The 22886-nt window shown below is 43.8% G+C and overlaps 1 protein-coding gene across 1 annotated transcript in view; it reads left to right on the forward strand.

Moving 5' to 3' along the window:
* The first annotated feature begins 6390 nt into the window (after positions 1–6390).
* LOC144691377 (E3 ubiquitin-protein ligase Midline-1) overlaps positions 6391–22886 on the forward strand; it is a 372887-nt gene continuing 356391 nt past the window's right edge. The window contains exon 1 of the mRNA XM_078559416.1: positions 6391–6579. The gene's annotated coding sequence lies outside the window, so the exon portion shown is untranslated. The remainder of the gene's footprint in view (positions 6580–22886) is intronic.

The raw sequence follows: 22886 nt of genomic DNA on the forward strand, positions 1-22886 counted from the left end.
AAACTCAGCAGGTCTGGCAGCACCTGTGGAGAGAGAAACAGAGTTAATGTTTTGAGTCCAATTTGGAGTCCATACTCTTTGGAACAGTTCCAAAGAAGAGTCATATTGGACTTGAAGCGTTAACTCTGTTTTTCTCTCCACCGATGCCGCCAGACCTGCTGAGTTTTTCCAGCATTTTCTATTTTTTATTTCAGATCTTTATTGCAGCTGCAGTATTTTGCTTCTACATAAGTGCAGTCTCTTTCTTTACGGAAAGGAATCCTAGTGGACAACAACATACCTTAGCTGAATCTTTTAATTCACTTGTGTGAATATCACAGCCTCATTCTTTTTTTTCAACTCACCAGCTGCCATCTTTGCAAATTATTGAAAGTAACACAATTGTTGGTTTGTCCCTTAGCCTCAGGCCCTATTCTACACTTTTGTTTCTTAAACTTCCATATATTCCAAGTTGATTACTCATTTGTTTTAGTGCTGAGTTTAATTTCATCCCATAGCCAACAGGAGATTCCCCGGCTACTTCAAAGGCCGGTCTGTCAGTGACTTAATTCCAAACTCCCATCCCCCCACCCCCCCTGCCTCTCCCCACTCAGCAGGGGTTTCATTAAGTTTGAAAGTTAGAGGAGAGTCATTTGGGAAAAGTAAGAGGAGAGACAGTACAAAGAAGGTATGCGCACAGCAAATGTTTCTGAAACTTGTGGATAAAGTTTCTTGAGCTCTAAGCAGTAAGTAATCAGGGATTGGTGGAAGGCTAGACCAGACAGTTCTCTGCTGTTGCTTTCAATAACTCTTTGAATAAGTACTTCATATTCTACAGCTCCAATGATCACATACCAAGCATAATTAATAGTTGGTCCTTTCCACTCAGGTTAGAACATTTTCTTCGATTGACAAATTTATTTTGCCCATTTATGTGGTATCCTCCTATCTCCTGAAAGGAAATGCCACTAATTACCATGCCTTTCAAAATGTTTATAATTAAAACTAGCTTTATCAGTGCCTTAACCCATGCAGGTATATGCTTTGACTAAAGAGAGATTTTGTCTGCTTGCCCAGAGCATGTTATGTGGGATTTAGTCTTAGGCAATCATTGGTCTGAAACACATTTCAACGCGTAAAGCAGGCTTTGAATAACCTGAATCCTTCCAAAGAATTTGATATGATTTCAACTTGTCTGTGGCACTTTATTTCTCACACATTCCAGAATGTACAACATCATGATTCAGCAGAATGTCTGAAGTTATCTAGCCTCAATCATTTTCATAAACTGTTGGAAGAATGCCTCAATCTAAGCTCACTGAATAACAGGGATTCTCGGTTCTGTCTCCAAATCTAATGTTTGTGATTAAGTACATTCTCAGGAACAAAATATATAACCACACCCAACCCCTCTCCACTGTGTGTGTATTTGGCAAAAGATAAATTGTTTTTCATACTAATCTGGAGTGAATATTAAGGGTGTGGAGATGTGCACAATTCAAGGGGCTAAATCTTTTCCAAACCATTGTGATTGATGAAAGCTGATTCATCATCTATATGTTACAGTATGGTCTCAGCAAAACTGCAACAATTGTGATTTCCTGAACTGAAGATAGAGTTCCTGGGCTTCCTGCCTGGCGACAGTACACCCCACTAATAAAGTAGGAGGTGAAAGATCTTCCTCACCAACTCAGTCAAGGTGGCTTCAGACAGCAATGTCAGAAGTTATCAGAGGGAACGTGTCCCTTCACCTTATATCTGGCCTCCTGCAGATTCATTGATAGATTGTTGGCTATGATCAGCCAACAACTCTATTATCATTAGACCATATATCTATCAGAGTGGTGAAAGGCAAACTAAATGGACTTTCGAAAGTGCGTATTGCACTTTGTATAGTGCATAAAGTACCTTGTATACTGTAGATTGTAACATATATTGCACCTTGCAAAACTGTACCTTACCCTGGGGAAAATGCTGAAATATATTAATGAGGAAGTCTTTAATGCACTTAGAAAAGCATAGTATGATTAGGACAAGTCAACATGGTCTTAAGCAAGGGAAATCCTGTTTGCCAAATTTATTAGAGTTTTTTGAGGATGTAACTAATGGGGCAGATAATGGGGAGCCAGTAGATGTAGTTTACTTGGGTTTCCAAAAGGCATTTGATAAAGTGCCATACAAAATGCTAATGCACAAGATTAAGGCTCATGGAGATGGGGCTGATATATTAGCATGGATAGAGGATTGGTTAACGGGCAGGGAGCAGAGCGTAGGGATTAATGGGGCATTTTCAAGTTGACAGGCTCTGGCTAGTGGAATGCCACAAGGATCATTGCTGAGGGCCCATTTATTTACAATTTAGATTAATGACTTTGTGATGAAACCTGTACTTATCTTGCTGAGTCCGGAGGTCGGGTCTTTTGCTCATGCACTGGCCAGGAACTGGCTGCACTTGCACAGTCCGGGTATTTCACATCCTTCAGGCTGAGGACTGGCCCTGCACACCTGCACAGAAGGAATAAAGAAGAACGGCACAAAAGGGCAGGTCAGATGACCTGGTAAGGAGTGCCATTGTTGAGTGAGTGCCCCATGGCGTGGGGCACGGGAGAGGGACAGGGAGAGATTGCAAACAGAAATCCCAGGTCATGAGCAGAGACAGGGACAGGAATAGGTCCCACTAAGTTAAGTTAAAAGAAGGGAGCAGAGAAATAGGCTCCAAATTCAAGAAAGAGCTGCAGGGAGCCCTGAAGATCCAAGAAAGCAGCTGAAAGTTGGTGACTCTGTGCTGCGGGCCATTGGGGCAGGGGTACCCCTATGGAGCAGTGGTATTCTGCTTGACATGGCTGAAGATCTGAAAATGTGCTTATAAGGTGATGTTTGAGTGTACTCAGTAATCCAGGGGATAGGAATCTCAGAAGGCAATATTGAAACCCCGTGAGATGGGTCATTGTTGAAGCTGTCCGAGTGGGAGAAACTTTTGGAGAAAATTCCAAGCTGAGATCTTCAAAGGTGGAACTTGGAAACCCTCAAGAGAAAGAGAAAGTTTCAGTGAGATTGGCTGGCTTACAATGTGACAAATGTTCGGGTGGGTTGTCGAGAAATCCATGGAACTGGGTTTGGTCGCATCTGTCATTTATTTTGTAATGTGGTGTGTTTGACTATAGTTTGCCTGTTACCTCATACTTATCCTGAATGTTAGAGTACAAGATAGATATTGTAACTTGCTTTATCTTTCTGAACTTGTATAGTAAAGTTTATTTTTGTCTGTTCCAAACCCGTGGAATCTTGTGACTTGATTCACTTAGTAAGCATCTTGAATATCATTGTCCACTTTAAACAAAATGTTATTATTCCGTCACCGAATCTCCCCTTACAAACCGGGGTCTGGCCAAAGATCATAACAACTTGGACAAAAATACTCAGAGTAATGTATCTAAGTTTGATGATGATACAAAGCTGGATAGGAATGCAAGCTGTGAGGAGAACTCAAAGAGGCTGCAAAGAGATAGAGACAGGTTAAGAGAGTGGGCAGCAAGGTGGCAGATGAAGTATAATGTGGAGAAGTGAGAGGTTATTCACTTTGATTGTAAGAATAAAAAAGCAGAATATTCTTAAAAGGTCATTTGGTAGTACAGAACTTGAGTATTGCTGAAAAAAGAGACATTTTTTGTCAAAGATTTTCATCTTGCACTCATCAGGACAATTCGCAAAAAAATGCCAATGTCAGGGGAAACAACACATTTATACTGTATGAAAAGAGAGTGCTGATTGGTTGGTGAGTGTACTCTGATTGGTAGAGGCAGTGCCACGGAGAATGCACCAGTTGAAGGTGACTGAGAGTTAACTGCCAAGCGTTGATTGAAATTTAAACCAGGCAGTTTGACTCTGATTGGTCAAGACATTGCCATGGGGAATGAACCAGCAAATAGCTGTCACTTGTTTTGTTTAGCTGAAACAGGCATAATGTATGTACATGTTATTAGTCTGCAAAGCACAGGGCCCTGTGTATTAATATACGTAACTTCCAGAACACATAAATGTGCCGCACTGCAAGCCCAACTGACAATCTTAAATCGGTTGTCAGCATAATTCTTAGCACATGGAGGATTATTTAGCAAATGTTGTCCAATCGTGGAATCACATCTAACGTTGGACACTGCTTTTTGAGTTTTGCAAGGGCTGATTGGATATGGTCTGTACCTTGCCTGTTGTGAACAGTGGCTGGACATGCTGTTTGATACGGTCTGCCAGTCTTTGGGACATATGCCCTACATAACTAGCATCGCACTGGCACTGAAATTCATGCACAACATTATACATTTGTGTGATAGGCAGAACATCTTTTTGACTTGCCAGTAGCATCCTGTTAGTGACGAACACCACTCGTGTTGCTACTGAATAGTAGCAGCGTGAAACAGCTAGCTTCACCTGTTGCTCAAATGTTTGAGACACCTTGCCCTTCCAGGGTCATCTGAGGTAGCCTGGGCACTTTTCAGGGCTGAAAGTCATGACCTTGGGACCGATCATGAGTTTGTGTGATATACAGCATGAAATGATCTGATCAGGGTAGCCATTATCCTGCAGGATGCCTTTGATGTGCCCTATTTCAGCATCAAGCTTGCATGGTGAGCAAATGGCTCGGGCCCTATTTATGAGGTTGCCAATAAGGCCAATCTTATAGGATGTGGAACTGTAAGAGTCCCAACTTGTGTATTGACCAGTGAAGGTCAGCTTGCGGTAGACCGTGGTAGGGAACGCCCTGGCAGATTTCTCAACTAGAAAAGGGAGTTCATTTAACTGCTCTATATCATAGGTGGATTTGAATGCAGGATGGAGCCTATTAAGACATATAAGGAAATTATTACATGCAACTGTGGATTTAAATATTGCAAACGTATCATCCACATATTGGAAATATGCGAGGGGTAGGATGTTAGGTGTAATTCCATCGAAGACACGTTTCTCATGGAAACCAACAAAGCGAGATCTGGGCCTAGAGGCGATCCCATGGCAACACCATCTGTTTGGGCATACATGATGTCACTAAACTTAACTTACGGTGTCCTGAACTCAACTGCGCGAGTTGCCGAGTTCTTAAGCTCAATTAATACTGATTCACACAATGGTGGCGCGTCTAGGTTGCCATGATATAATGCTGCGGCGCAAATACCAATGGCTTCCTTAAGTGGAACATTGGTGAATAGGCTACCAATGTCAAATGAACATCTGGACACAGCATTGCTATTGATATACAAATCCTGTGTGGCCTTTGCAAATGTGAAGGAATCCTTGATGGCATATGTGGAAATGTTACTCAAAACTGCTTGTAACAATTCACCCAGTCTCCTCTGGACTACCTCGATGTGCTTGATGCTCTGGTGTACTCACGCAGTATAAAAAATTAGTTCTTTTTATCTATTTCTCACAAAACCCTGGATTAACAGTGAGACACAAACTGCAGCCGCCACCATAATATTCAGCAGGATTACTGAAGCAGACTGCTGAAGGGTCCAAACCAGTTTGAAAGCTTCCCCATAAGAGGTGGAGAACACCACTTTAACCCTTCACACAAGTTCAAATAACAAACACCTGGGAATTTTGAATGGAACAAAGCAGACAGCAGATAAAGATGTCTCTGGAACTCTTCCACACCTGCAATGTTGAGCCAAAAAAGTGACTGAGTCTGTGCTTGTTTCTCAGTTATGCATTAAAACAACCAAAGAGTAAGTGATTTTCAATCTTGTTTTGTGCTGTAATTAGCTCACCTCAAATATAGTATATATATTATATTTATATATTATATATGTGTTTAGATGACAGTCATGTAGTGCATAACATCATTAAGACATTTCTAGGCGTAGTATTTTGTAACATTTCTTCTCTCAAATTTTCCCAGCTGGTTGTTGTTTTAGTGACCATGTTGCAAAAGTATTTCAATGGCGTGTTCTGACGTTGTGAAAGGTGCTACTTAAATGCCAGTTTGTTTTTTCCCTTCTTTCCTTCCTTTATTATAAAGATTTTGAATTGTTCTATGTGCTTTCTGTGCACACTGCCGACCCAGCTGAAACAAGCTATGACAAAGTGACCACCTCAGATCAAGACAGCGTCTTGCCTGTAGCATGTGACCTTGCATTTCAAGTTGCTCCCAAGCTGCTTTCTCTGGGAGCAGAATTACCACCAATGTCCACACTTGCTCTGGTTATGTGAAATGTCACACGTTGCATAGCTGTACTCCTCTCTGGCATGCTGGCATATCTAGAGTTAAGTGCTAGATTCAAAGCAGCCTCCCTCAACGGGAATGTGAGTCATGTTTACCTATATAAGGAAACCTGTCAGACTGAGGCCAGCCTTGCTCACTTAACTAAGAGACATATACACACAACACACACACCCTGAAGAGAGTGGGAGTGATCTACAGTTGGGACAAGAGCACAACTTCCTCAGCAGAAGAGTTGCTGAAGTATCTTTAACACAGTGAGGACCAGGCAAGGCTGTATTAGAGTGTGTGTGAGAGAGGGAGAGACAGATCTATTTTGGAACTAGCAGCCTTGCCTTCTTAGACTTCAGGGAGCTGCAGCTTCTGACAAAATGGGGAGTCAGGTAAGTAAAATTTGATGGGAAAGAAGTTTGAAGTTAATTGAAATCTCAAAAAGAGTTTAAGTTTTGTTTGTCAGTGGCTGTCAAGAAACTAGTGTATAATATACTATAAACTTCTGTTATACCCATTTCCTCTCTTTTATTTGTACTACATGCAACTGTAGCTGAAAACCATATTCTTGCAGGAGGGCAGTCTGTGGCTGTGGGTTATCCAGAGCAGAAAAACCTATTGTGATACTCGCCTCGGTGTGTAGCACTTTTGTAATCTCTGACAAATCCCAGATGTACAGCTTTGTCCTTAGCAAGGGTGAATGGAAGGTGATGGGGGAGAGGGGGAGGGGGCTGTGAAGGGGCAGAGTTCTTGTAGTGAAGGGATAATCTCGAGAGTAGTTGCTGTCTGCAAGCTGCATAGTGATCACTAATGGGGATGTGTTGATTCATGGTGATGGTACCATGTCTGAACAGGCTCTCTGTTTACTGGCAGGGCCAGCTTCTGGACTGGAGAGCATGAGAGTGTTAAACTCCTCAGAATCTGATGGTGTTTATTTCTTGCATACAATTCATTTTTTAAAATTTGCCTGTCTGCAGACCCAAGTCTTTCAATAGCGCTGGTAAATGGCATTCCCATTGAGGGTCTTGCACAATCTGATTGTAGTGTGTTTCAATGGTGAAAGTGCTTAGAAAGGATTATAATGAGCACCAAATTGTAAATGCTTTTGTTTGCCCTGAAGGCCCTTTACTACATTGAGATGCATTTATTCCTAATGATGCACCAATTATGCATGCCTAACATAATTATCAATATGAATGTGGAGATCTCCTTTAAAAAGATACTTCTCCACACAACAGTTTACTTAAGTTTTAGTTCATTTTGATTCATAATGTCTGCCATTATTCTGCTAACATTGCATTGTTTGGGTTTTGTTTGGCATTGCTTTACTGCCATTGTTGGTATGCTAGAAGTTAAGTTGTCAAATATTTAGTAGAAGCTCACACACTGGTGTTAGGGCTGCTTCGGGTTTGACTTGACTATGAATAACTTTTGTTTTTGCCTCAACAAGCATTTTGTACCTAGAGCCAGCTAAATCAATGTTCAGATGCTGACCAATCAACATTGCAAAAGCTTTTCTTCACCTCCAACTGCCCTTTCCCCTCCCCCAACTCAGATACCCCTCCCCCAACTTAGCAGATACCCCTCCCCCAATTCAGCAGATACCCCTCCCCCAACTCAGAACCCCCCTCCCTTTACTTGAATACCATCTTTCCCCAACTATGAAAACCCTCCCCCAACTCAAATGCCCCTCCCCCACCTCAGAACCCCCTCTGCCCAATTCAGATACCCCTTCTCAAGTAGGAAAACTTTCCACCCAATTCAGATGCCCCTCTCCTCAATACAGATACTAACTCTCCAACTCAGTTACCCCCTTCATCTAACTCAAGTACTCTTTCCTCTAACTCGGGTACCCATGCTCCAACTCAGATACCAACCTTCCAACTTGGATAACCCTCCTTCCAAATCAGATGCCAACTCAGAAGCCTCTTCCTCCATCATAATACCCCTCCCTCCAACTCAGATATCCCTCCATCTCTCTCCAAATCAAATACCCCCTCTTCTCAACTCAGATGCCCCCTCCCAATCTCCCCAGCTCAGGTATCCCTCCCTTCTACCTCCCCTCCGACTCAGTTACCCCCCCTCCTCCCCTCAATTCAGATACCCATCTCTGACAGATATCCTGCCCCCCTCGCCTAACTCCAGTTCCCCTTCCCCTGCCTCTCTGCTCCTTCTCTAAATTACTGAAGTTTGCTGGTGATTAATGGCTCCATGTTCCCATAAACACCGTAGTTTTCTCAGTCCTGTTTGATTTGGATGGCAGCTGGCTGTGCGTCTGGCTCTCCTGGGCCAGTAAAGTAGACCTTGCAAATTGAATTGTCTACATTCCTGAAGACTTGGGAGCTTGCTTGAACCAAGAAAGTGTTTTATTTTTGTGGGAATCTCAGTCTCCTCTGTGTTTCAGCCTGGGTATGAGTGTTAACCTCCATAATGTGTAATAGGAAACATTCTGGGATTTCATTCACTGACTCATTATAAAGTGGGTTTGTAATTTGGCACTGGATCAAGTTTCACCAGCAATTCCATTGAAGCAAATCGGAGGGACCATTGCCGTTGTGCTGGGGAAACGAGGTGGGGAAAGCTTGATTGAGGCAATGACAGTTTAGGATTGATTCATTTCAAGGATAACAAAGCTGTTCAAAGTTGTCAAGGATTTTAAGATGAATGATAAAATTAAGTACTACCAAACTCATACTCTACATAGACACTGTATGTATAGTCATAGATTGTAACTTGGTGTTGGGAATATATTTCATTCCTACTGGGCTAACAAATCAGCTAAGATAAACATGTATTGGGTAACATATACTCTGTAGCACAGCACATTACTGCATCACAAACCTATCCACCGGAATTGCACCGAATACTTGAATGTATAGTTTCCATCCAGCTCCCTGTATACATATGTATCATATGTAAACCATGTACAAACACATCAGATGGTGTTAGTGATGTACTGTGCTACAGTGTAGCGGGATGTTATACAGAGATCATCAAGTGAGCGTCTGGGCAGTGAGTGAGGCCCAAATAACTAAAGTAAAATAAATCAGGGCGTGAGCCTTGAGGTTTTAATTGATCCAGCGTTCACAGCTTTTCGTGAACCGATTCCAGATTTCCACCACACTTTGTGTGGAAAAAGTGCTTCCTGATGTCACTACCAAATGGCCTGTCTCTAATTTTAGTTTTGCGTCTTCTTGATCAGGACCCTTGCACCAGAAAAATAGGGAGAGGCGTTTACATAGTGCCTTTCACAACCGTAGAACCTCCAAAAGTGTATCGCATGCAGAGCTCGAGGGTATGCATCTCCTCCCAGTATTGGTTACCTCCCCCCTGAAAATTGTCTTTTAAAAAAGCAGTTGGCAAATTCACATGGGTGCTCCCCAACCACTTTCAAAATGGAATAGGACTATTTCAAAGTACAGCAGGGGAGACACCACCACCCCCCACCTCTGCCCCCACCCCCCCTCTCGCCACCCCCGAAGCATGGGTAACATTTACCCCTCAACCAAGGTCACTTAAAAAAAATAGATTATCTGTTCTTTGCCCAGAGGGTGATGAGAATATGGATCTTGCTACCAAAAGAGAATGTAGAGACAAAAAGTATAACTGGTTTAAGGGGAAGCTAGATAAGTATATGTGGGGGATCATGTCGTGCAGTGAGTAGTGTCCCTGCCTGTGAGCCAGAAGCTCCAGGATCAAGTCCCACTCTGATGGCCATAGAAGGTGCATTCATAACATGGTGGAACAGGTAGATTATCAACTTGCAAATCTTTCCTATGCCTATGGCAGACGATAAGAGCGGGAGAGTCTTCTGGTAAGCCATGCTTCATGTGGAGCGGCACCCCTCAAGCTATTGCCTCTGGCTTCAGGCTAGCAACCTGTTCCAGGAAAAACTAAGCTATGGAAACAGACATAAGCGTGTGCTTCATCTGCCTCAAGTCCTCTAGGCATGGGAAGAGAATTGAGAGAGATAGGGAAGTGAGGGAGAAAGGAATAGAGAGTTATTCTGCTATCCTTAGGTGAGGAAGGAGAGAAGGAGGCTTGAGGAATCAGAAATGCCAGCATGGACTGGTTGGGCCAAATGGCCTGTTTCTGTTTGTCTATTCTGTGTTTGTATATTCCATGGGCAGAATTTTGCCCTTGATGGGCGGGTGGGCCCCACCGGCTCGGCGAGCGGGCAGCCGATCGCTGCCGCCGAAACGGGCCCTGCCGCCATTTTACGTGGGCGGGCCAGTTAAGGCCCACCCAGCGTGTCGCCTGACGGGAAGCGCTATGCGCTCCCTGTGCGGGCGAGGGGGGATTCCCCAAGTGCGAGAGAGCGCACATCTCCCTGAGGCAAAGAGCTACCTCAGGGAGATCGCTGAAAGGCTGTGACAAATTAAAAATAGAAAAATAAAAATAATCATTAACATGTCCCCCTCATGTGAAAATGTCACACGAGGTGGGACATGTTAATGAAATAAGCAAAAACTTTATTAAATGTTTTTAGTTCCAATATCAAACCTCATCCCGCCACTGGATGAGGTTTGTGAAAAAAATCACCTGCCCGCCTGCCCGTTAGGCCTGTGCGCCAAGCCGAAATTCACACGGGCCCCTCAAAATCGGCGTCAATTGCTGACTTAAGGGCCTTAACAAGGCCTTTAATTAATGGCGGGCGCGCGTCCCGCTGCATAGCGCGCCCGCCAACCTAAATATCGCGATGCCGCACGCTGACATCGGGACGCTCGCGCGACATTTTAAGCGCTGACAGGCGGGCTCCACCACCCGCACATCAGCCAGAAGATTCAGCCCTACATAATTCTGTGTTGTATATTCTATGTAACTCTATGTGTATCACTGCAGCTTGTGTGGCCTTGCTGTGTGCAAATTGGCAGCTGTGTTTCCTTGAAATACAACAGTTTTCAAAGTACTTCACTGGCTGAAAAGTGATTTGGATCATCCTGAGGCCTTGAAAGGTGCTACAGAAATGCAAGCCCTTTTTTCTGAATAATATCAATAAAGTAGGTCATTCTGTGCTACATTTGATCTTCTTGCACACCAATACAGAAACACCAGTGAATTCTTTGCAGATGCCTCTTGATTGGCTGGGAGCCGTCACCATCAGCTTACGCTGACTGCTTGCTTCAGACTAACTTCGTTACAATGCATCCTAGCTCCAAAGAGAGGTGCATTGAAAAAAATATGTCTGAAGAATTGCCTCAAAGCTGCTCCCACTGTGCCACGCTAACCTTGATGTAAGTGAGTCAGAGATCCTGGTTATGCAAATGAGCAGAAGTAGATTCTAGGAAAATCCTGGCCCATGTCTGCAGGAAGCGAGAAAAATATTCCACTATCAATTCAGTTGCGCTAAAGCACAAACAATTAAATTAATCACCATTCAAAAGGATGTCACACTTGTGGAAAATGAATGACAAAGCAGTAAGCAAAAATGTAACGCCATATCTAATTAATTCTTGTTGCTATGGTAACAAATGCTACCAGCTGAAAAGTAGAAGTTAACTCATGAAGGCGTGGAATTGACAAACTGAAGGAGGATATAGCCACCTTGATTCCATCGCATTGCTACTCTGTCTCCCTGGCGCTATTACAAAGCTCCAATTCCAATACAAAGCTCCAATTCCAAACAAGTTGACCCAAAGCCCAAACACTTCTACAACTTCGTAATGCACATGGATGGATCCGGTTACCTGTCCCATTGTGGTAGGCTGATGTAACTTGGGCTGGAATTTTCCAGCCCCTCTCTCCGGCGGGATCTTCCGGGTCCCGCCGATATGAATGGAGATTTCAATAGCTGGCCAGCTCCGCTGTGGGGGAACCTGCCGTGGGGGTGCTGGAAAATTCCGGCCTTGGAGTCAAAATGTAGTCGATTTAAGCCCTGCTCTGGAGACCTAAGCACATAATCTGAGCTGACGTTTCAGAGCAGCACCAAGGGAGTGCTGATTGGTTAGAGATGCTGTCTTTTGGATGATACATTAAACCAAGGCTCCATCTGCCCTTGGGTGGATGTAAGAAAAGCCCTTGGCATTATTTGAAGGGGAGGGGAGTTCCCTCTGCTGTCTTGGCCAAATTTTATTCCTCAATCAACAGCACTGAAACAGTCTCTGGTCATTAATCTTATCCTGAGTGCAAATCGCCTGCCGTGTATCCTACATTGCAACAGTGATTACACTTCAAAAGTAAATCATTCTCTGTATAGCTCTTTGGGATCTCCTGAGGTCATGAAAGGTGTTATATTAAATATTTGTTTTCTTTAGTCTCCCTTTCTTAGGTATTCAAAAGTAATATTCTTGTAGTCACTTTTACTGATTGCTTCATGTGGCTGCTGACACCACATGAAGTGTATCTCGGAGAAACAGCATTTCAATCTCTGCCAGTAAAATATTGGCGCAATTGTTTTTCACCTTTCATTGCAATAAGACCACACTCTAAATACTGAGAATATTCTCGCAAAGCACCCCTGAAGGCTTGGTTTGACACATAAACATAAACAATCTAAATCAACATCACACTGCAATAGGCCGCTTAGCATTCATACATTCACTACAGTAATACGAGGGAATAATGTGCATCTTTGAACCCATTTCGGTAATTTCCTTACCAAATGGTAATGCCATTTTCCACCTGCCCTCTCGGGTGGACATTAAGGAACTCATGACACTATTGAAAGAATAGCAAGGGGCTTATCCCTCAACCAACATCACCCAAAATAGATGATCTGGTCATTTACCCCAGTGATGTTTGGGAGCTTGCTGTGTATAAATTGGCTTCCTAATTTCCCTATATATGCTTCAAAACGTACTTGGTTAGCTGTAAAGCACTTTGGGACATACTCTGGTCCTGAATGGTGCTATATAAATGCAAGTTTCTTCTAAAACATCACTAATGCTTCCAGGTGAAACCATGTTTCTCTCTAACTAAGCAAAGTTACCCAGGGCAGAATGCTCCACTCCAGACCCTTGAGCCTCGGTGTGCGGGTATTTGCAGATGAAGCAAAGGCAGCCCTTCAAGCTTCTGGCTGGGCAGGCTCCACAGTTGCAGAGGTTGCACACCTGGGGATATTGAACTATCACCAGCACCCTTACATGCTTAGCCAGGTCTGCGAATGACGACAGCACATGGTGCCCAGAAAGTGGCTCTCTTTTCTTCTCTGTGCTCTCTCACCTGTCACGTGGCCCATTTCCCCCTGGCCCACTGCCAATGTCTGTTCGAATCGGGATGGAATGTGCGGTACTGGCATGCCATTGATATACAGGGGCCTTCATATAGGCAGCTCAGACGTGGTGGTGTCCTTCTGAGCAGACATAGGAAAACAGCAAGAAGTGTCAGTATCAGCTTTGCTGTCAATGAGGGAATAAGAGAATTGGATGAGAATGAAGAGCAGCAGAAGGTTTTCATGAATTCTAAGCTGGTAGCATTCCTCCAAATTCACCATTTCGGGCACAATCTGTCATCTCCTTTCCAAGGATCTCTAGGATTTTCTCCTTGGGGCTATCTATAACCTCACCCACTCAGTGGATTCAACCTGATCCCCACTCGCTTTACGCCATGCTCCATTTTTACTTCCCATTGCAGTGTACAGCGTGAAGCCAATATCATGGTGTTGCTTTCCTGCTGGATGGGATTGGTTACATGTCACCTCCTCCTTCTTTTCCTTGATTGTAACCTTTTTGTTTTCTTCTGCAAACAGCAGTACAAGAAATGAGATATTCCTGTTGTTGTGACGGGTCACAGTGACCTTCTGGAGTCGCTTCTGCAGCCCAGTTGGACATTGTCATTATTTAAAGATGCAAATAAGCACTTCCAGGTGAAGGGTGGAAGTTCAAAGTGCATCTTATTATTAATTATGCATACATGGTAAACACTGAGAGTATTATGAGATGGTGTGATGGGAAGGTTGTACTTTTTGTTTCTTTATTAGTTCATGGGATGTGGGCATTGCTGATGAGGCCAGCATTTGTTTCCCATCCCTAATTGCCCTGGAACTGACTGACTTTCCACAACATTTCAGAGGGCAGTTAAGAGTCAACCACAAGTAGGCCAGACTAGATAAGAATGGCAGATTTCCTTCCCCAAAGGGGCATTAATGAACCAGATGGGTTTTTACACGACAATCAATGATAGTTTCATGGTCACCATTACTGAGATTAACTTTTCAATTCCAGTTTATTACTTGAATTTAAATTCCACCAGCTGCTGTGATGGGATTTGAACCCATGTCCCCAGAGCATTAGCCTAGGCCTCTGGATTACTAGTCCAGTGACATTACCACTATGCCACCATTTCCCCCTAAATGTTACATTATGTAAGGTTAATGGCACTTCTTTCCTTTGTTAGCTGACTAGAAATGCCCATAAACCTCTCCCTGCATTGTCAGCAATTATGTAGGATGTTGCTTACAGCGTTAACACAGGCACATGGCTCCCCTGATTTCCCCATGGGCTGTGGCACTGCCTTCAGGCAAATGTTTAAGGCCACATCACAAGAATAGAGGGGAATTCTTGACCCAGACTTGATTTCTTATTAGAGACTCGTTTAAAATGTCTCAAATCACAATGGCTTCCCTCTTTAAAAGCTGCCACAATACTTAAGTGCTGCAGTAACATATGGTTTTCAAATGGGCAAGCACCCAGTCGTGGGATTTTCTGGTGTTTGATATTTGCCCAGATTATTTAAATGGGCACTGACTCTGGAAGTACATGTGCGGTGAGCATGCTAAGAGTCAGGCAGGTATGATTCTCCTAACTGCTGCTCTTGGCTGTGTTGCCTAATAGGAATATCTAAGCAGCTTAGTGTTATACTTTTACATCATTTAACAAATAAACCTTAAAGCTGTATTTCACAAGTGTCCATTAGAGAAAGAAACCTGTCGCCCCTACCTAGTCTGGTCCATAGGTGACTGCAGCCCCACATCATGATTAACTTTTAACTGTCCTCCAATGCGGTCCAGCAAGTCACTCGGTTGCATTGAATGCATCGCAGACTGCAGTGTGCCAAGACGGCGGCCCTGCACTGCCTTCTCAGGGTGACTGGGAATGGGCAGTACTGGCTGGCTTTGTTAGAGACCGGCCACATCCTGAGAATGAATCTTAAAAAAACATTGATTGTCTTGCTGCTAACGATCTCGGTGTCTTTAGTATGCAAGAACTCGCATTTTAATCAACAGGCCATGTGTGTTGTGTTCTGTGATCTAGTGATTCCTAACCTGTTGACGTTGCCCATTAAATATCCATTGCTATGGCAGTCATCCATTCCCAAACTTCGAGCCTCAAGAAACAGTTTCCAAAAATCGTACGACAATTTGTTTAATAATTCAAAGAATTTGCCTAAGGGAAAAAATTACTTCGGAATTATTATGGCACTTGAATGATGTTACCGTATATTGTAGAATAAAAAGGGAAATAGTTTTTGTTTTAGTTCAGTCTCGAGATGTGGGCACCCCAGGCAAGGCCAGCTATCATTGCCCTTAAGGTGGTGGTGGATTGCTGTCTTGAACCCCTGGCCATAGTTTGATATAACTGAGTGACTTGCTTGGCCACTTCAGAGGGCAGTAAAAAGTCAATCAGGTTTCAAATGAAAAGCAGTTTGAACCCATCAATAAAGTTGTCGCTTTGCATAATAAACCAAGTATCCACATTTCTCTGTTACGACGCTTTGGGGGGCTGTTTTCTCCATGAAGGAGAATTTAAGAAACATTTTCATTTGCTTCCAAATGCATGAGGCATAAACACCTATCATGGGGTTCTCACTCTCACCCTCATACTCACTCTTACATTCACACTTCCATGCTCACTCACACTCATTTCTACTCGCTGTCACAATAGGGAAAATAAAGTTTACTCAGCGCTTCTCATGAAGCCACTGCCCCTTTAAAGACAGCACTGATTATGAGTAAAATGTCCTTAAAATGGAGGGTCTGACAAGGCAATAAAATGAACTTGCAGCCAAACCAGAAATATCCTCCTCAGTGGTATTTTAGGGGCAGGATTTTTAGTCCGGTGATGGGTGGGCCTGGGAGCGGCTAGGGAACGGACCCCCAACTGCGATTTCACGCTGGCTGGCCAATTAATTGCCGGCGGGCACACTTCTGAACCTCACGTGAGCCCACCGACTGAAATATCGTGTGAGTGTGTGATGACATCGGGACGCTCGCCCAACGTCATCACATGATACTCCGCACTCGAGCGGGTCAGGCGCATGCCCCCCCTTGCCCTAGGAGTGCAGAAGGGGCCAGTTTACTTTCCAAAAAGTGCTATGAATTTTCATGTCAAGACACAAAAGCCTGTGGTATAATTAATTTGGCTGCAGCTTGCTGGGTGTGACCCCTGCACAGATATTCCTTAAAACTTTCCTGACTGAAAACAGCTGTTCGGATCCCTTGCCGAGTAAAAACAGAAATTGTATATGTCGAAGCATATGATGCCCCGATAAATTTTGTCTGTTTATTCTCAAGGGAGGGAAAGAAAATGATTTTTTTTTCAGAAAATTCTTGCTTCCAATTATTCGGGCTACATTTAACCTGCACACCTCCCTCACTGGCTGTTGAAATGCTAGGACTTACTGTCAATTGTACTGATAGCTGAGGATACATGGCCAAAATTAGAGAGAGGAATTTGGACCAGAACGAATAATGCTGGCCACACACAGTCACACAAAACACAAAGCATCTTTGAAACATTAATACAATGCTTTGAAATATTATGAAACATTAATTTAAACCAGTTTGAGCTGTGGGTTGAAAGGGGCGGCGGTGAACAACAGACCTTTAATTCAAATGACTTACTCCAAACAGATTCTTAAACAGACTTATTTAAGGTGAAGGAAAGGATGGGAGTTGCATTTATACAGCAGCTTTCACATCCTCAGGCATGTCCCAAAGTACATCAAAACCAGTCAAGTACTTTTTGAATTGTAGCAACTTAGTAAACACAGAACCAATTTCACATCTTCTTGAGTTCTCTGCCCCTGAGGTAGGTCTGACCCACAACACCATGACCTCTACAATGGGTAGGGCAAGGAGCACCCTAGCTGGAACAGGGATCAAACTCCATGCAGTTGGCACCAATCAGGTCTACAGCCAGCCAACTGAGCCAACCAGCACCCCTAAGGCATCCGAGCTGCTATGACAACATACACTTTTACATGTATGTTGTAGTCTGGAGCTATGGTTAGTGATGGTAGAGGCTCTAATTTCTTTCCATCACATGGTTGATCAGGGATGCCTCCCCACTCTTGCTGCCGATCATTGGTGAATGTTGGAAGGATTTACAAGTCGATACTCGGCCTATTTGTCCATGTTGCGGATGCGCCTTCCTTGGCCATCAAGTGCTGGAGTGGGATCGGAACCAGGAGCTTCTGGCCCAGAGGCAGGGAGACTGCGCCACAAGACCTCCTCAGCAATGAGATATTGACCAGATAATCTGTTTTAGCAATGTTAGTTGAGGGAACTCTCCCCAAAGGGCAGGACAACAGGAGAATTCCCCTGCTCCTTTTTGAAGTAGTGCCATGGGATCTTCTACATCCACCTCCAACTCCTTGAATACTGAACTGGGTTGTCAGCTTGGCTTATGTTCTAGGTCTTTGGAGTGGGACTTGAACCCCCAGCCTTCTGCCTCAGAGGCAGCTGCCTGAGCTGCAGCTGACACCACATGGTTGCTTTATGGGTATATGCATCTTAAATCAATTAAAAATGGAAGTTAATTTAGATTTCTCCTGGTTTGAAAGTTTCAGTGCCAAGCTGGACCGTCTTTTTAATTTAGAATTTGTTAGCACTGTACTATCAGTACAGGTTTGGATTTAAGAGGCTGTTTGTTTACGAACACTTGCTCTGGTGAGCATGGCATGTAGACATAGCCTGAAACACAAAAAACAAAACTTGCAGAGCCCATGAGAATATATGTAAAGGAGGCTCATCTCATTTATGTCACCCCAAAGACAGCAGTACTTCCCTTCTTTAAGAACCCTGAATTATATAACACTTTGGAGGCACAAGTTGGTTTTAAGGAATAGCAAATTGGCAGCCTCTTTACAGTCCACTCACTTTTCTTTATCCATTGACATCAATATTGGATGGGTGTAACAATCTGTGTTTCACTGTCACTTCTGTTAAGCTAATACCTAAAACCAATTGGATCCTATGGTTCCACTCTCTGTCTATGCGGCAACAGCAATGTCAGTGATAGAATACTTTCATTTCATAACCAGTCACTGTCGCCATGGAGATTTTTTTTTCTTTAGTTTTAAGAGAAGCTCAGCAACTCACCAAGGCTTCTTCGACCCTTGACCTATGCCACCTGGAAGGTCAAGGACAGCAGACGCATAGCAACACCACCACCTGCAAGTTCCTCTTCAAGCCACATACCATCCTTACTTGGAACTTTGTCGCCATTATTTCATCGTCACTGGGTCAAAGTCCTGGAACTCCCTCCCTAACAGCACTGTGGCTGTACCTACGCTACATGAATTGTTAGCGGTTCAAGAAGGGGGTTCGCCACCACCTTCTCAAGGGCAATTAGGAAAGGCAACAAATGCCGGCCTTGCCAGGGATGCCCACATCCCATGAACAGATAAAATAAAGTCCACAATTCTTCCATCAAATACTTGGGAAACCCAACATTTCCCATGGGAACTGATGAGATGATTTTTTAAAAAGAAATTTTGAGAGGATAATAAGCCCAAAGGCTAATTTAACCTAGATGGTATCACATGCCAGTGATGCATGATATAACTGATGTTAAAATATGTTGCGTGTTAAAATGTATATCATGTAATTTAACTGATGGGTCTCTGCCCTCACCCAGATTAATAAAGTAAAAGGATGGTTCAGCATGGTATTGAAACTTTGAATCCAGGAGGAATCTAAATTAACTTCAATTTTTAATTAAGTTAAGATGCATGAGCTGCTTTAATTGATCTCCAGCTGGAAAGCTAAGTCACCCTCAGTGATCCTGGGCTAGGAAGTGGAAACCACAGCCAAGTTTATATGCTTGCTGGTTACATTGAATTTATGGCACAGAAACAGGGCTTCTGCATTTTGGTCATGTCTATGCCGGTGTCCACGCTCCAGACGAGCTTCCTGCTTCTCCTAACTCTTTCACTATATCCTCTAACCCTTTCTCCCTCATATACTCCTCTAGATTTGCCTTAAATACATCTATGCTATTCGCCTCAACTACTCCCTGTGGCAGCAAGTTCCACATTCGAACCACTCTCTGGGTAAAGAAGTTTCTCCTGAATTCTTTATCGGATTTGTTAGTGACTATCTTATGATTATGACTGCTAGTCTTCAACTTCCCGTCAAGTGGAAACATCTTCTCTGCATCCACCTTAACAAACCCCTTCATAATTTTAAAGATCTCTATCAGGTCACCTCCTAGCTTAAAACTGAAAACTGCAGGAATTAATGATTCTGTGTCTGTACACTGCTGTGAACAGTTTAGAAGAAAAGTCTTTGGGGCATTAGGACCATCAATAAACATCCAATCAGGTTACAAAGGATCTGCTCACATCATCACTATGAACACCTATTTCCACCTCTGTGATATCGCTTGACCTCAACCTTCTCTCAGTTCATCTGTTGCTGAAACCCTCATTCATGCCTTCATTTCCTCTGGACTCAACTAGTCCAAACCACTCCTGGCTGGCATCCCACATTTTACCTTCTATAAACTTGAGGTCATCTTAACTCGCATCAAGTCCTGTACCCCCATCACCCCCGTGCTCACTGACCTACACTGGCTCCCGGTTAAGCACTGCCTCAATTTTAAAATTCTCATCCTTGTTTTAAATCCCTTCATGCTCTTGCCCCTCCCTATCTCTGTAATTTCCTCAAACGCTACAACCGTCTGAGATATCTGTGCTTCTCTAACTCTGGCCTCCTGTGCATTCCCAGTTATAATTGCTCCACCATTGGCGGCTGTGCCTTGAGTTGCCTAGGCCCAAAACTTTGGAATTCGCTCCCTCTCCACCTCTTTTTCCTCTCGATTTCTCCCTTTCCTCCTCTTCTTAAAACAAACCTCTTTGACCAAGCTTTTGGTCATCTGACATTTTTTCTTTCTTTATTTTTTCTTGGGATATGGCCAGTATTTGTTGCCCATCCCCAATTGCTCTTGAACTGAATGGCCTGCTAGGCCATATCGGAGAGCAGTTCAAGTCAACCGCATTGCTGTGTGTCTGGAGTCACTTTCCCCTAAAGCACATTATTGAACCAGATGGGTCTTTACAACAATCAATGATAGTTTCATGGTCACCATTATATTTCCAGATTTATTAATTGAATTCATATTCCACCAACTACAGTGGTGGGATTTGAACCCCTGTGCCCAGAGCGTTAGCCTGGGCCTCTGGATTTCTAGTCCAGCCTCATTACCATATGCCACCACCTGCCCCTCCAAACCTAAAATCTCTTTTTCCTTGGTTCAGTGTCTTACTTTGCTTCATAAAGCTCCTGTAAAGCACCTTGGGATATTTTATTAGATAAAGGTGCTATATAATATAAGTTGTTGCTCACTTTCCAATTGATCTAGGAAGCACCGTGATGATGGACATGTCAGGTGACCAATGGTAAGAGTGTAAGAGTGGGGCAGTTAGAGGTCATGTGTTGGAACATACCCAATCAGAGGTGGTAGTCCGACTCAAACACTCAATGTCTAGACACGCCCATGGCGAATGGTCACTTGGGTAAGATACTGGAGATGTGGGGAAGCAGTGGTGCAGTGGAAATGTCACTAGGTTGGTAAAACTGAGGTGAATGCTTTGGGGACAAGTGTTCAAATCCCACTATGGCAGCTGGTGGAACTTAAATTCAATTAATAAATCTGGAATGCAAAAGCAAGTCTCAGTAAATAACGATCAAGAAACCAGTGTCTATTGTCATAAAAGCCCATTTAGTTTACTAATGCCCCTTTAGGGAAGGAAATCTGCTATCCTCACCTGGTCTGGTCCACATGTGACTTTGTTGTGTTGTGTGGCACTACCAGTGTGAGAAATGGGGGAGATCTTGAACAGATCTAACAATTCTAAACTGAGCACCCATGACAAGCTGAGCCATCAGCCACAGCAGAATTGTATTCAAACACAACCTGTAACCTCATGACCTGGCAGATCCCCCACTCTACCAATACCACAAAGCTGGGGCATAAATCCTGGTTTAATGAAGAGTGCAGGAGGTCATGCTGGGAGCAGCACCAGGCATATCTAAAAATGAGTTGCCAACCTTGTGAAACTACAAGACAGGACTCCTTACATGCCAAACAGCCAAGCAGCAAGCAATAGACAGAGCTATGTGATCCCACAACCAACAGATCAGATCTAAGCTCTGCAGTCCTGCCACATCCAGTCGTGAATGGTGGTGGACAATTAAACAACTCACTGGAGGAGGAGGGTCCACAAATATCCCATCCTCAATGATAGAGAAACCCAATATACCAATGCAAAGGACAAGGCTAAAGCATTTGCACCATCTTCAGCCAGAAGTGCTAAGTGGATGATCCATCTTTGCCTCTTCCTGTGATCCCCAGCATCACAGATGCCAGTCTTCAGCCAATTCGATCCAGTCCATGTGATGCCAAGAAATGGCTGAAGACACTGGATACTGCAAAAACTTTGGGCCCTGACAAATATTCTGGCAATAGTACTGAAGACTTGTGCTCCAGAACTTGCCGCACCCCTAGCCAAGCTGTTCCAGTACAGCTACAACACTGGCATCTATCGAAAAATGTGGAAAACTGCCAAGTTATTTCCTGTCCACTAAAAGCAGGACAAATCCAACCCAGCCAAGGTGGAAGGTGTCTTTGTCAATGCTATCAGGTGGCACTTACTCAGCAATAACCTGCTCATTGACACTCAATTTGGATTCTGCCAGGGCCACTCAGTTCCTGACCTCATTACAGCCTTGGTTCAAACATGGACAAAAGAGCTGAACTCCCGAGGTGAGGTGAGAGTGACTGCCCTTGACATCAAGGCAGCATTTGACTGCGTGTGGCATCAAGGAGCCCTAACAAAATTAGAGTCAATGGGAATCAGGGGGAAAACTCTCTGCTGGTTGGAGTCATACCTAGCACAAAGGAAGATGGTTGTGGTTGTTGGAAGTCAATCATCTCGGACCCAGGACATCACTGCAGGATTTCCTCAGGATAGTGTCTTAGGCCCAACCATCTTCAGCTACTTCATCAATGACCTTCCCTGCATCATAAGGTCAGAAGTGGGGATGTTCGCTGATGATTACACAATGTTCCGCACCGTTCACGACTCCCCAGATACTGAAGCAGTCCGTGTCTATACGCGTAAGGCCTGGTGCAGAATTTTGCCTTCGCTGGGTGGGCACAGCAGGGGCAGGCGGGAGCGGTCGGGAAGCCGACTGCTGCCCACGATTGGGGCTGGACAGCGATTTCACACTGGCTGACCAATTAAGGCCTGCCAGCGCTGCCTGTGCGGGCGGGGGGAAGTGCTAGCGCAAACTTTGCGCATGCGCGTGAGTGCACACTTGCAAATCTCCACAGAGCTGCCTCAGGGAGTTGAAAACTTTTCAGAAAACTAAATAAAGACACATAAAATGTTACAAAACATGTCCCCTTATATGACTCTGTCACATGAACAGGGATATGTTATTAATTAAATTTTAACGTGCTTATTTTATTTTTACTTGCTTTTGGAAACCACATCCCAACCATAAGTTTGGAGAGGCAGTGGAAAATTTAACTTA

The sequence above is a fragment of the Cetorhinus maximus genome, chromosome 16 (genome assembly GCF_964194155.1).
Source record: "Cetorhinus maximus chromosome 16, sCetMax3.hap1.1, whole genome shotgun sequence".
In the NCBI taxonomy this organism is placed as follows: domain Eukaryota; kingdom Metazoa; phylum Chordata; class Chondrichthyes; order Lamniformes; family Cetorhinidae; genus Cetorhinus; species Cetorhinus maximus.